Below are 15,809 nucleotides of genomic sequence, written 5' to 3'. Positions count from 1 at the left end.
CCAAGACCTGGGTGAAAACAAACCAGTTGGAATCCACAGTGTTCTCTGGCCTCTGGTTGTTTAGGGCAGGGTTATGAGTGGTGTCTTTGACTCTCTATGTTAAGTCTCTAGCCCTCTGAAATATGTGTTGGTAGATTCAGCTGCCGTTATCCTAGGTGGATCTGTGGTCTCCTATCATTCTTTTTCAAATGAAGAATTTCAATAGTACACAAAATTGACAGAATTATATAATAGAACATCCCCATCTTTGTCAGCCACGTTCAACATTTATCAACTTATGGCTGAAATTGTTTTACTACAATTCCACCCACTTATCTTTTCCTGTTATTTAAAGCAAATCTCAGACATCATATTTCATCTGTAATTATGCCAGTATGTTTCCCTAAATGAAGACTCTTTCTGAAAGTATTATCATAGCACTACAATTATTCATAAATCAATTTAAAATCTTTAATATCATAAAAATAGTGTTCAAATTCCCAGTTATTGTTTTCAAGTTAGTATCCTTTCTTGGGAGCCAAATAAAATCCACAAATTGTAATCAGTAGGATATGTGTTTAAGTCTTTACATATATGTTTACCCTCAGTTCCTTCCTTCCTTCCTTCCCTCCTTCCTTCCTTCCTTCCTCTCTCTCTCTTGCTCCAGCTCTCTCTTGGTCTCTTGCTGTCATTTTTTTTTTTTTAAATCATTCATTTGTTGAGGAAACTGAGCTGTTTGTTCTGTAGCATTCCTGCAGTCTAAATTGAATACCTGGGTGTACTTTCATAAATTCTCTTGTCCTCCATATTTCCTTTTTGGTGGTAGAATCTAGAGCAATGCTGTAATAAAAGAAAACACAAGGCACATATGTAATTTAAATTTTACTAGTAGCCACACTGCAAGCTAAAAAAGTATAATCACACAATAATATAAATATGACCTATTCAATACATAGCTAGTTAATGCTACACAGTAAAGGAAATATAATTCTACCAGTTTTAAAGCTGTGTTTAATAGAAAAATATTGTGCATGTCTTCAGTTTTTAAGTTTACATTCACATGAATTATAAATGAAATATAATTAAAATCTAGTTCCTCAGTCCTACTAGCTACATTCTAAGTGTTCAACAGCCATATGTGTCTAGTGGTCCCTATTTTGGACCTGGCAGATACAGAGACTGATGAGATTCACGTCTGATATCTTGGCAAGACTACCTCAGAAGTGGTGTGTGCTCTCTGATCAGGAGGCACATCAAAATCCTGTGTGTTTCTTCAAATAATACTAGCAGCTCTTGGAGTTCAAGGCCTAGATCCATTAACTGATTATGTGGAGCAAAAGGGTGATGTTCCATCATCATGTATTATTTAACTGGAACACTTGTATAAAAAGAAACTTCCCCTAAATACTAAATACTGTTTAGTTATTTAGTGGTACCCTCTGTAAAGAAAACTGCAGCTTAATGAGCAATTCCCCAAGCATCTTCTGTGGTCACCAGTTAATTTCTTTTTTTTTTCCCCCGTGCTAATATGAATTCAAAGTTTCAAACACATTGAAGTATTTCAATTCATGGCAATATAGTCTTTACTGACACTCCAATTATCCTCTCTTTCAGTAGGGAAAGTGACTTTAAGCTGGCTCCTTCATTCTTTTGATAAGATCCTAATAGTCTTTGAGAACATTCCTGATATCAGTATGACAAGGTGCTTCTGTCTCATCTTGAATATTTTCTGCCTGAGTTGGACTCAGTCATTTCTCTAAGAATCTCTGGTTTCTTTTTGTGCAAAACATTATTCTCAAGTCAAATTGTGTAACCTAAAGATACTCATTGGAATTGGTTTATTTCTAGGTCTTTCCAGTGGACAGAGCTAGGAAATACTCATATTTGTATGTATTCATGTATTCACATATATCCACATTCACAATTCAAATTCAGAACTACAGGCTTTTTATTGAACGTCTATCGTACATCTGCATCTCTTTTCTCTAATACCAGTATTTTTGTTTTTAAGGACACTGGGACTAATAGAAATACGATATTTCATACAGTCTCCTTTGCTTTTTCCTACATTACATGGACAAAAGAATAAAATACTAACAATGCCAATAACAACACAATTGAAGAAAGCAGTTTTTAAATTCTGTCCCTGTCCTGGGGTACATATAAATTATTGTGTTTTATAGCCTCTTGGGAGAGTTCTTATCCATATGCTTGTTCCACAAGAGGCATACACAGGTTCATTTGTTACATTGTGCTTTCAATGTCTAGAGGCGACATTTTAAAAATTAATTTAATTTTATAATGATAAAAAAATGAATGTGGTTTCCAACTCAAATCAAACCAAACAAGGCATATTCACTATAGTCTAGCCTGGACTTAAGATGTGCACGTGTCTCAAAGGCCTGGGTGGATGTGGGTCAGGGATCCCTGGTCTCCTCAGACGCCGGAATCCTTGGCCTTCCTCCTCCTTCAGGCTGAGCTTGGGACGAGGTTTCTTGGAGTGAAGGTTCAAATCTTAGCCTAACAGCGGCTTTCCGTGTCCAATGGAGACTTAGAAGCGAGAAATTCTGAATAAAATGGGAATAAACTGGGATAGGATCCATTAATATTCGGAATAATAGGGCACCTGAATACAATACAGTACTTCCCATCCAGGTCTGGAACCCTCGACCCGAAAGCTAAGACGCTGTCACCCTGGCTGCTCAGCGACGTCACAGCCCCGCACCGCGACCCTTTACTCACAGGGATCAGCGCGCAGTTACAAGACGTGCGGTGTGAAGCCCCCTCGCGAGGCAGGACTCAGTGGGCGCAGCCTCTGCCTTTTACCCCTGAGACTCAGGGTGACCCGACGAGGGGGAGCCACCGGCTCGGTCCCTGCGCCCCTGGGCGGCGGGGCCGGGGCCTCCGGTGGCCAGCGACGGGCAGAGTCGCCAGGGTCCAGCGGGGACCCCGCGGGCTCGTCCCCCCACCTGCCCGCCATGGCGTCCGCGTGGAGCGCGCCGCTTGGAGCAGCCGCTTGGAGCAGCTTGGAGCTCCTCATCAGGAGGAGGTGGCAGAGCGCGGGGGACGCGGCTGCGAGGCGTGGGCGGCGGCAGGAGGGTCGCGGGTCCGGGGAACCTCCTTCTCGTGACCCAGACGGTCGGGTCCGAGAGCAGGACTGAGGAGGACGCGAGGGCGGGAAAGCGCGTCCACGCAGCGCGCCTCTGAGGCGCGAGTTCGCTTTCGGGAGGAGACCGAGTAAAAGACGGCTGGGCGCTGCCTAAAGAGAAAGGTCCCACCGAGATTTGAACTCGGATCGCTGGATTCAGAGTCCAGAGTGCTCACCATTACACCATGGAACCCGCTGCCAGGCATCCTGCTGCTCCCGCCACTGAACCTGGCTGCGCACAGCCCCGAGAGCCCAGGAGCTGCCTCCCGCCGGGCGCTCTCGTCACTCCGCCCCGAGTCCGCTTCCTCCGGGACGCCAGGAGGCGCCTGACTCGCCTGCCCTCGGCCGTCTCTTCAGGTTAGTTTGTCGTGGAATGAGATGAACTCCATTCGGGGTGAGCTACAGGGAAGGGCTTTTAGGGCTCCCCCAAATCCACCTGCTCTGCCGGCATTTCTAGAGTTTTCTGCTCTGAGGTAAAATTCCCGCGAGGAAAAAAAAAAAGGTTCCTTTCCTCTTCTTTCCAAGTGTCCTATTCCCGCTGCCCTGGGAGCTCTGAAGACCCTCAGAACAGCCCCGGGACTTCGTGGGATGTCCCCTCCCTGGGACCCCAGGTCCAAGGGTAGAATCGCTGGGTGCTGGGGGCTTTGCCGGGGGATCCGGCCGCACACGTCGCACTGCAAGCGCCCAGGGCGGCTCATGGCCTGCCCGGTTATGTGACACAAGGTCCTCTGCTGAAGGCGCGGTGAGGCCAAACAAAAGGAAATGCTGGAGGAAGGTATATTGCAGGGCCACGCACGGAGAAAGGGGACTCCTGCTCAAAAGACAAACTCCCTGATAGGTTGTGAGGCAGGAGATAGATGGGCTCCAGGCTACACGTTTAAAAGTGCCCTCCTGTTCACACTTCCTGGGGTGAGAAGAAGATGGGCTCCAGGCCCGACATTCATCACCAGTCCCCTGTTTACATTTACTGAAGCAAGAGACAAACGGGCTCCAGGAATACATATTTATGACCTGACTCCTGTCTATATTTCGAGATCTGTACCTGAATATAAAAGCCAGCAACAGGGCTTTCCTGGGGCGCAGTGGTTGAGAGTCCTGCCGATGCAGGGGACGCGGGTTCGTGCCCCGGTCCGGGAAGATCCCATATGCCGCGGAGCGGCTGGGCCCGTGAGCCATGGCCGCTGAGCCTGCGCGTCCGGAGCCTGTGCTCCGCAACGGGAGAGGCCACAACAGTGAGAGGCCCGCGTACCACAAAAAAAAAAAACAAAACAAAAAATCCCAGCAACAGAAATAGGGTAAATAACCAGACACTGGATATTTTTATGGCAGGGACAGAGTGGGACTAAACCCTATTAAAAGAGCAAGTGGTCATCCATTTCCCATCCTTGGGGCAAGGGAAACATTGCACCTTGGGGGGTCAAAAAGGAGGGGGCACCACCCCATAATATGTGATGCTAAAGCCATGTAATGCTAAGGCCTCTGGGCTGTAATCCGTCTTGGAAAAAAAGTTGCTCACGTGTGTTGGGGAGCGTCCTAGGGCAGGTCAGGTGTGGAAAAAGAAACCAGATAATTGGCCAAAGGTAAACAAAGACCTGGAAGAACTGCAGTATATAAATGACTTAACGGCCTCTTTACTGCGCTCCTCCTCATTAGGGAGGACGTCCACGCCCACACCCTTCCTCTCTGGGTGGGCATCTCTGCCTTGCTTCTATCTTCACTAAACAGTTTCTCTGTGTGCTCTCCCACTTGTTGTGCTATGTCTCTAATAATAAACTTTGTACCTGTTTCTACAGTTTTACCTCCATGAGAAATTCATTTTTCACTGGGGGCAAGAGCCAGGGGGCGTGGTGGCTAAGATTCCTAGTTTTCATCCAGGCTACCCAGGTGCAATTCCTGGGCAGGGAATTAAGATCTTGCTTCACGCCCCCCACTCACTGCTGCCTCTCAGAGATCAGTTTCAGGGAAGAGTTTTTATAGGCAAAATTTGGGGTGCGGGGGTGGCTGCAGAGTGTGTGACCTTCCTCTGACTTGGTGGTGGTGAGGTGACAGGGTGGTGTTCTAGGAATCTCAGCCTCTGGTTCCAACCAATCTGGGGTCCAGGTCCTTGCACCCACTGTGAATTTACCATCCTCCCGACCCGGGTGGGTCCCTAGTTCCTGTAGAAGACCTCAAGAGACCTGTATCAGATAGTTATGTATATTCCTTGAGGAGGAAACTGCACCCTGCCCCGTGGCTGCATTATTGTTTCTTGACAGCCTTTCCTTTGTTTCTGCATTTCCTCAGTCCTCTCATTAGTAACTATTTGAATCTGCGCTTGGGAACTCCGTGAGGAGGCTGAAACCTTTTTCCTACAAACAAGAAATGGGGGACATGGAAAGGCTTTTGTACATGGGAGAGACCCACAGGGTCCTGCTCAATTTCAGTGCCCCGTTTTCTTTGATACTTCTCAGTCTTGAGAGGAACAAAGGTGTCAGACAAGAAAAGGAATAATATTTTTGATAGGTTAAAAATAAACTCCCCAGAGGAACTTGTTAAGGGGATGTGGTTTCAAGGTGTGGTCAGGTGTAATCCTATTATAGGATTTGGGCTTTAGCTGGGTGATTTGTGGGAAGATGGGAGGAAGCAGGGTTTGCTCCATATTGAATACTGTTAGCATGGGCAATTCTATGATTGGAATAAGAAAGTAACAGTCATTTCCTTATGAAAAGAGGAAGATGTTTAAAGTTTTGTAGGTTGCACAGTGACCTTGTTTTTCTCTGTGACTGGACAAAATTCTGAGGTAGCCTGTCTGAAGTTGATATTCTGTATCTGACATTGTTTATTTCCAACATGAGAAAAAATCAGTCAGGCTGTGAAATCCCTATAACAGAGAACAAGAAAAGAGAGCACTCTGGTCTTTTAAGCTGTAGGTGCAAACCTGACTGGGTATCAGAGTGACTTTAACAAAGTTTCTGGAATTTTCTGTAGCTCAATTTCTCACTTAAAAATGGGACAAATAGGAGTTCTTCCTACGTGGGTTGTCCTAGGTTTTAAATGAGAAGTGCAGGTACAGCATTAAGCCCAGTGCCTAGCACATAGTAAATACTCAATACATGTTAGCTTTTATCAGTCCATCACTCTCAGCATTTTTATCATCTGCCTTATTCTTTTAAATAACTGCAGACCCTTTCAGGGTATGAATGGATTATTATAAATAAATGTTCTCCAGTTGATGGACATGAAATTGACTCCAGTGTTTATTTATACACATAATACTGCAGGGGACATCTACCTGTCTATATCTAATCCAGTAATATCTTGGTATACTCCGGGGATTGGTTCCAGGACCCCCGTTCATACTGCAGATGCTCAAGTTCGTTATATAAAGTGGTGTAGTGTTTGCATGTAACCTATGCACATCTTCCTGTATACTTTAAATCATCTCTAAATTACTTAAGTTAAACACCTAATACTATGTAAATTCTAGGCAAATGTAACAGGGAAGAGCCAATTTTGACTCCATGTTGGATCTGTTTCTTTGACTTTAGCCTTTGCTTTTAGTTGCTTTTGTTATTATAATCATACATAATGGCCTGACTCAGGGAACTCTACCCAGCTGTGAATGGCTGCAAGAAAGAAGAAATTAACACATCCCCTCCCTGAGGCTGGCCATTCCAGATGTTTTGCAAGACTGATGGTCTTTTTACTTCCTCACAGCTTCTCCCTCTCTGATTCTATAAAAGAAATGGGCATCCAGACCCCGATAAGATAGTTATTTTGAGACACTAGTCTGCCATTTTCTCATTCGGCGGGCTTTCCAAATAAAGTCATATTCCTTGCCTCAACACCTTGTCTCTGATTTATTGGCCTGTCATGAGGCGAGCAGAGCGAGCTTGGACTTGGTAAAGCAAATACGCCCAACAAATGTAAGTTTTGCTTTTGGAACTTTCTGGCAATTTTTTCTGAATATTTTAATCCATGGTTTGTTGAATTTTTGGATGACCAACCCATGGATACTGAGGGCCAACTATTTTCCATCACTGCTTGTGTATTTCTCTAATAGCTATTCCTGTAAAGGCAATTGCTCAGTTTAGAAATATACTTGTACATACATATCTAATTTTGCTAATGCCTTCCCTATTTCCTTGAAAAGATGCTTTACCAATTCATATTTCCAATCATTTATGAGAATACTCTTTTTCTTCATACTCTTGCCACACGGAATAGCTTCTGTACCTACCATTTATTTATTTTACTGCGGTACGCGGGCCTCTCACTGCTGTGGCCTCTGCCGCTGCGGAGCACAGGCTCCAGACGCGCAGACCTAGCGGGCATGGCCCACGGGCCCAGCCGCTCCGCAGCACGCGGTATCCTCCCGGACTGGGGCACGAACCCGTGCCCCCTGCATCGGCAGGCAGACTCCCAACCACTGCGCCACCAGGGAAGCCCCCTACCATTTATTTTTGCCAACAATCAACCCCTTATTGAGAGATTTCTTCAAGTGAGTTCACACTCATTGACTTAAGTGACATCCTGGAAAAGCTTAAATCCTATGATTTTTCTCTGTTCTATTTTACAACTACTCTGTTTTCTCAGGTAATCTGAGCCAAGTGCAGTGTAAATATATCACTGTTGCTTGGTGGCTGCTGTTGCCTGCTGGGTTTGATACTGAGCAGGGCCCTGTGGGGCTCCTGGGCACAAAGCCTTTCTGTGTCCCCCATTTCTTTGATTACAGGAAATAGCCTTCATTCAGGCTCCATGACCTTCCAACGGGCAGATTCAAGCAGTTGCTAATTAGGGAAGGGAGGGTATGTGAGACCAGGGAGAAACAGTCAAGAGAAACAATAGTGAAGCCTTGGGGCAAGGTCCTGGTTTTCTATCCAACAGATACACACAAAGATATAATTGAGCTGTTTTGCACATACTTGAAACCCTCTCCACGTGGAAGAAGTTAAGGATTAACGATGGTATGCTGCCCACAAGCACATAGACCCCACACCAGTTGCAACCTGAAGGTTGATGATGCTGACTCCTACTTATCTCACCACCAACCCATCAGAAGAATGTCCCCAAGTTGATCACGCCCTTTTTGAACAATTACTATAAAACTTCTCACCATCCTCTCCGGAGGTGGGGTTGGGGTGGGTGGGGCACAGTTTTTGAGGCGCTAGCCTGCTGTGTTCCCTCTGCCTGGCAAAGAAATAAAGCTACTGTTTCTCTTTCCTCCGAAACTCTCTCTCCATATTTCTATTCAGCACCGGGGTACAGAAGCCGAGATTTCACACATTCTCCTTGGAAGGAAGTCACTCTATGCAGCCTACACTTAAGGAATGGAGAGTTATGCTCCAACTCCTGAAGGGCAGAATATTTATGTAAGTTGTTTGAAATTCTTCCATATGGGAGTTTTCTCTATTCTACCCCTCTTATTATTCTATCACTTATTTATATCAGTATGGACTCAAGGGTATTTTTTATACTTTATATTATAGTCCAATACTAGGTTATTTATATTGTTGTTCAAATTGTTCCAGCTTTGGCCTTTGGAACCACTTTCAGTTGGTTCCTGTGTCCCTGTGACATACCCTCATCAGTTTGCTTTTTGAGCACTTCCTTACTTTCTGGCACTACAAGAAAGCATTTTTTTTTCTTCTATAATATAATTGGGAAAATGATATAACCTCTCAATATAATTACAGAAGCAAGATGTTGTAAATTGATGAATATTAATACACATTCATCCGTAACTAGGGCTTTGTATCTTGAATTGTTTAGAGTTCACTTTCCTATTCACATCCTACTATTACCTTGGTTTAGAATTTAACCAATGATTTTTTTTTTGGTAACCTTTCATATTATAAGTAAAATGAGAGCATCAGTGAACTTAGAATTACATGCCTTTTATTTAAAGAGGAAACTGGGGTACTTATTAGTGATAACTAGGAATTATATTATCAAAAGACTGTTAATTCAAAAAACTTCCATGCCTAAAGAGCCAAATTTATATGTTAAAAGAAGGAAATGAAAAAGAAGCGGCTTTCAATTTACTTTTGAACCAGAATAGTCTGCAGATTAAAAGATACTAGGTCCATTTTAATAGAGGATAAATCCCCAGCATCACAAGGATTATGGAAGAAAAAGACCTTCTAATACTCAAAAAGCATTTCCACAGGTGTAATTAGGCAAAATAGCAGGGAATTGTACAAATAGTTATATGATTAAGAGGAAGTTGTCATTCTCACATTTCTGGTTCTTGTATTTATTGTACCTTGGGAAAGATAAAAATTTCTAATGTTGTTCTTTCAGATGTTCAAATTTATTCTTTGGTTAAGCAATAGGCAGCAATCCCAAACTGTATTACACCGTAGCTTATTTATGAACACACTTGGCCGGTACATCCAGTAGCTTTCTTCATGAAATTCAGTGTGCCCAACAACTAACACTTAGTTTACTTCTTGGAAAGACAAGAACAGAGCAAAAGTTCTATGAGTGAGAAAACAGAATCAACAGCAGCACTTGGACGTCAACTGGAGTCCTTGGTTTTCATTTTATTTGCTTTGTTTTTCATAACTACAATGTCTGACATAAGAAGAACTGTTATAAGCAGAATACCCCCTATATTTGGTTATCATCAATCCTAATTTATTACGTAACTGACATCTTCGAATTAGTTTCCCTGAATGTTATGTGGTTCGCTGTCCACATACCTGAAGCAGAGAAGAGGGAAACCCTGGCCTATTAAGAATTCAGTCAATCAATCAATGCTTTCTGAGTATCTGCTTTTGGCTCAATATTGGGCTAGGAGCTGCAGAAAATAGAGAAGAAAGACACTGTCTCTATCCTTAAGGGCCTTATAATCCATTGGACTAGATAAGATAGATGCATATGAAACAGAGAAAAATGTAAGACTTTTGGTAAATCATGTGGTTTTGACTGCTAAATAAAAATGTAGAAGAGGGTAGTTAAAATAGAGCTCTGATAAGTCCTTGAAGGATGTGGAAGAAATAGATAAGCTGAGAACAAAGAGGAAAGTATTACAAGTCAATATATATAATGTAGATTATATATTGTAGAAGTTTGGCAGTGAAAGGAAGGAGGAAAATAGGAGAGCACCTAGAAGGGGTATCAGGGTTAAATAAAAAATGTCTTTCTCCTCCTTGCAGAAGGGAGAGTTATGCTGGTATAATCAATTGAAGAAAACCACGTCTTTGGGCGTGGGATGATTGTGCCTCTGACTTTTCCACAAAAATTTAGGAACTTCATCAACATCAACTTTGTTCAAATAAAGATCACCAAGTGAATAAGCACAAGTTCTGAAATTCAGATTGCTGAATGTGTCCACCCAAGCACTAAAATACTGGCTGATGGTACCACCTTCCCAGATTCTATAGATTACTCATACCAAAAGCCACTGTGACCTGAGTATGCTGTCACATGACAGCCAGCAAAGTGGCCTCTGCAGATTTGTAAATCTACCTACTGATTTGTAATTTAACCATCTCTACCTGTCATTAATTCATCACTGCCTTTCCTTTCTCTGGCAGCTCTAATAGCCCTTCAAGTAATCCTTGCCAAAATAATATGCCTGGTTTTCTCTCCATGTGCTTTTTCCTACTTGACTTTTCTTTTAGGCCCTAAACATAGAATTTTCTTAAGCTTTTCTCTCCTTTCCCATCCATATTCAAACCACTTGGTGGTATTTCTCTATTCTATTGTCACAAACTATGATTTCCTTTTCCTTCAAAATATAATCTAAATCCTTAAACAGACACGAGGACAATAAATACAGTACAACATTGCTCTTATTAAGAAAGAAGTGGGAAAAAATAACCACCTATCTTCCTAGGAGAACTCTTACCTTTTGGCCATATCCTCTCGAGCCTTAGCTATTTCTTTTATCATTTCATTTTGTGAGGGCAATGTCTTTATCCCTAAAGAGAAAAATCAAATTTTTAAGTGTAAAATTAAAATTACCTCAGTATGAACACTAACCCTATTAACAATTACCATGCTATGGAAAATTCAAAGGAATACAGGCTAGTTGTCTGTACCAAGGAGGTTACACCTTCGCTTGATCACCTTACCCTACCACCACCAGAATATAATCATTAACCTCAGTAGCTTACTCTTTTCTACTTTGTCTTTGGAAGATATTTCTCCTAATCTGCTTTCCAACCAATACCTGCCTCCTTCCTAACATAGTCTTTCAATTGGGAAATGAAATCTGGACATGAGGAAATGATAAATGGCCTTAAAAGTATATGGAAAATGAGGTACAAAGTAAAAGGGCGGGAGGAATATGGGAAACACACCTGTACTTGTACTCTTATTAACAAAGAGGCTTTATACCACAGGGAGAAGGAAGTAAAAGTAAACTCTCAGTCCTGTTGTATGCCTACAGTTCCATGGAAGATAAGCCTTACCTTCTAAATTTTTAATTTACTGAGAGTGAGGGGTAAGGTCAAGGGCAACTCATAATACCCAATCTTAACAGATAAATTTAAGCACCAATGAACAGTTCCAGTAGCAGGAATTTAACACCAAGGACATGGCTAGACAAAGGTAGAATAGTATTTAAGTTGACATAGACAACTCTCAATTTAAATGATAGCTTTATGCCCGGATTTACAATCACTATGCCATGTAGAAAACTTTAGCCACACCCAACTCTAAAGTGTTACTCCACAAAATTCTGGAACGTGTAATTTTAGAATGGGAATATATCTTACCTAATACAGTCCTCTCTACAAGTACTCTCAAGTGGTTATCTCATTCCTCCTTAAATATCTCTGGTGATGGGGATCTCATCACCTGAGGAGATGATTTAATTGTTTGGCTGCTCTACTTGCTGGAACATTATTCTTTTCATTGACCCCAGAACCTGGCTCCATGCAGCTGGCACCAGTGGACTTAGCTCTGCCTTCTGGGGCCAAGGAGTCTAGTATTAACAAATGACAGCGTTTGCACCATTTGAGAACAACTGTCATAACTTCTTTAAGTCTTCTCATTATCAGCCTTAAAGCCTTAATAGTACTAGTCCCCCATATAACAGGTTTCACATTCTCTGCCACGTGGTTACACTTCTCTGGGCACACTCTAGTAACTATCCTGGTGTGTCCCTCTTAAAACATGAGACTCAGAAATTCAACACTCAAGAAATAGCCTTCTGTGCTTTGCCATGTGTTCTTTTCATTTTAGCCTTGGGAATTACTATGTATGTTCATAAGTCAATGAGAAATCACTGAAATGCTTCATTCGAGGTTAATCACAGGTCTTAAGAGGCTCATGAAATGCATTTTGAGAGTTGATTTGCAAATTATTTCTCATAGTACAACCATAACTTTTACTTCTCTTAACTAAAAACATTATGGAGGAAGAGGTCCATTTCCTGCCTGTGAGAGGCAGCCAATTCATCAAAAAAACCCCAACCAAACAAACAAAAAATCACTATAAATTAGATAGGTAGATAGATAGGAATGTATAAAAATGTGTACGTTATCCAGTGGTGCAATTCTTTATTAATTCATTGGTACTGTTTGTTGAACTGTTTCCTCGTTCAGAGAACATGTCTTTTTTTTTTTAGAAGATACTTTAATTTATTTATTTTTAATAGATCTTTATTGGAGTATAATTGCTTCACAATACTGTGTTAGTTTCTGTTGTACACAAAAGTAATCAGCCATATGCATAAGTATGTCCCCATATCCCCTCCGTCTTGAGCCTCCCTCCCATCCTCCCTATCCCATCCCTCTAGGTGGTCACAAAGCGTGGAGCTGGTCTCCCTGTGGTATGCTGCTGCTTCCCACTAGCTATCTGTTTAACATTCGGTAGTGTATATATGTCAATGTTACTCTCACTTCGCCCCAGCTTCCCCCTCCCACCGGGTGTACTCAAGTCCATTCTCTATGTCTACATCTTTATTCCTGACCTGAAACTAGGAGTATCCTCCTTCCTATCTTGCTCCTTCTCTTTTTTTTTTTTTTTTTGCGGTACGGGGAGCTCTCACTGCTGTGGCCTCTCCCGTTGCAGAGCACAGGCTTCGGACGCAGGCTCTGCGGCCCTGGCTCACGGGCCCAGCCGCTCCGCGGCATGTGGGATCTTCCTGGACCGGGGCACGAAACCCGCGTCCCCTGCATCGGCAGGCGGACTCCCAACCACTGCGCCACCAGGGAAGCCCAGCTCCTTCTCTTATATTACCAGTTTAAATCAATGGCCATAGCACCTGAGCAGATTCTTTTCTCGCTTTCATCTCCAACCTACATTCCATCCAAATCCTTTCAAATTCACCAGTGAAATTTCATTCAAATTTGTCTCCCCATATTCATTTACCTTAGTTTAAAGCCCTCATCATGTCTTACTTGGACTTTTTTCACAGGCTCGAAACTGACCTATTTCCCATTTCACTCCCCTGTAACACATCTTCTGAATTACAGATCTGATCTGACTCCCCCTCTCCCACTTGAAAACCTTCAAATGTTCTCTATTGCCTACACTGAATGTAAACTTCTTGCATGGCACCTAAGGATTTTTCTTGGCTTTGCCTCTATAAATATCTCCAGCTTCATTTTCTTTAATTCCTGTAATACTTTGTTTTCCAGAATTCTGAACTCCTTGTAGTTTTTAGGACTTGGTTTATTCAGTCATTTTTCTCTAACTTTGCATAAATATCACAAATTCTTCTCTTCTCTGTTATGGTCAAAATGTCCTTGTCCTTTTAGTAAACTCTAACTTTCCTTTACAGTGTATTTGCACTTGTAGGGAGAATTGGGTACTTATTCCTTCCTGCTCCCATAGCCAGCTCCTCTACATTGTTATTGGACCCTTGTTTAGGATATAGTAAATACCTGCTGGATGAATGAACACATTAAATGTCTGTTTACTTGTCTGTCTTCCTTGCTTGACTCTGAGTTCCGTAAAGATAGGAATTTTCTGTTTGGTCATATTTGTATCTCCAGCACCTAGCAGAGCGTCTGGCTTATACTAAGAGGTCAGTAAATGTTAACTGAAGAATGTTGTTGAAGAACAGTGTGGAACTGAAGTTCAGAGATTTCCTAAGGGTTGCAAGACAAGGTTCAAACGGAGTGAGCCTGAATTATAACTCTGTGTAACTAAGTCTTTCAGTCGGCTCTCAGGCCTAAGACAGATTTTATTTATGTAATCCTGACTAGTCTCTGCACGTTTAATGTAAAGATAATGTTACAAGAGAAGGAGGTGTGGCTGCCATTCTGCTCTTTCAGTCCAGTCCAGCCTTTACCATGACTGGAAATTGAGAAGGTAGTCTATAAGATGAGATCCTCAGATAAGAACTTTCTACTGTAGAGTTTAGAAAACCTTCAAAACTAAACTTGTAGTCACTGAATAGAGATGTATTAGCTACCTCCCATGTGCTAGGCACTGGTCTAGTCTTGGAAGACAAAGGCAAATAAACATGATTCTTTTATTTAAAGAGCTTTCAATATACTACAAAGAGAGGGAGGAAATAAACAGGCTTTTCCCACACAAATAACGAGTAAAGAGAAGGCATACCAGGCAGAGAGAACACCAGAAGCAAAGGCACAGGGTATAAGAGTACCTGCTGTGTTTGCTGCATAGTGGGTGAGTCATTCAGTGCATCTAGAAGATTGTAGGATGGATGGTAAAGACCTGCAAAAGATGGGCCTGAAAAGCAACCTGTATCCAATTTTTGGAGGAACGTGAATGCCATGCTATGACATAATGCTTCCTTGTGATCCAGAGAATTGGTATCATTTCATACGGTTTGCAAGGTTTGCAAGGGAAGAAAGTTACTAAATGAAAGTGGAACACTTGCAAGGGCTCTTGAGAGGGCTACAAATGCCACAAAAGAAAACTAGATTTCTGTCAAGGCAAGCAGGTGGGTTCAGTGTTCTATAAAAGGGTGGAATATTTTCTTGACAAGATAATAGTAATTCTAGAGAACACAGGAAGAAGGGAAATGGGGCTTGGTAGGGAAAGGACAGGCCAGGGAAGAGGACAGGCTGAGTTGGGCAGGTGTAAAAGAATGGGAGAAACTAGCTGATTCTAAGTAAGGTCTTAAAATTGGCACAGTGAAGGTAGAATTCAGAGATGAGAAAGGCAAGGATTTGGTAGGCAGTCAGTAGGGCTATGGGTAGAACAAAAAACTCAGGGTTCCTATTGGAAGTTTGATAAAGTTATACAGATTCTCTGATGATTCCTTCCTTCCAAGTGTTAGAAGAAAGCTGGAGGAATTAGCAATAAGCTTTGCTAGCAGAGGAAACTGGGCTTTTTGTGTATTTCCCCTAAGATTCCCTAATCCTGTGGCCATGAAGCAGAATCTTCCAAATACTCATTTTTCTTAATCCTCTCAATGGTTCATTTGGTCCTGGAAAAGAGTCTCAGTTGTTCTAAGTGTACTAAGATGCTGTGGCCTATTTTAATGCAACTTTTTCCTCTTATTTAATTGACCCAATTAAAAGATCCAATTTATATGACTGGAATTAAGCCAACTTAATGGTTTACTTGCATTGGATTGCTGGTCCAGTGCTCAAGGAGTACATGATCTACTGGATAGAATTAAAAGGAATTAAGAAATGAAAGAATTTTGAGGAAATTTGGTAAAGTTTTTTACCTATCAGCTCTAACACCATTGCTTATTTTTTCTCTGCTACCATGAGGATCTTTACTAGGGAAGAAGATGCTGTAATTTCAACAAGCACTTTGAATGGTT

At 42.1% G+C, this 15,809-nt stretch overlaps 1 protein-coding gene and 1 non-coding gene across 2 annotated transcripts in view; both read right to left on the bottom strand.

Annotated features, from left to right (window-relative positions):
- Positions 1 to 635: 635 nt before the first annotated feature.
- Positions 636 to 15,809, bottom strand: part of LOC132424101 (flavin-containing monooxygenase 5-like) — a 34,122-nt gene continuing 18,948 nt past the window's right edge. The window contains exons 7-8 of the transcript XR_011246692.1: positions 10,962 to 11,034; positions 636 to 819 (exon numbers count right to left, since the gene is read on the bottom strand). The gene's annotated coding sequence lies outside the window, so the exon portion shown is untranslated. The remainder of the gene's footprint in view (positions 820 to 10,961; positions 11,035 to 15,809) is intronic.
- Positions 3,249 to 3,320, bottom strand: TRNAQ-CUG (transfer RNA glutamine (anticodon CUG)). The gene has a single exon. It is a non-coding gene; the product is annotated as a tRNA-Gln (tRNA).

This window comes from Delphinus delphis, chromosome 1 (genome assembly GCF_949987515.2).
Source record: "Delphinus delphis chromosome 1, mDelDel1.2, whole genome shotgun sequence".
NCBI lineage: Eukaryota > Metazoa > Chordata > Mammalia > Artiodactyla > Delphinidae > Delphinus > Delphinus delphis.
The sequence above is the reverse complement of the archived record's forward strand: the minus strand, read 5'-3'. Positions and strand labels throughout refer to the sequence as shown.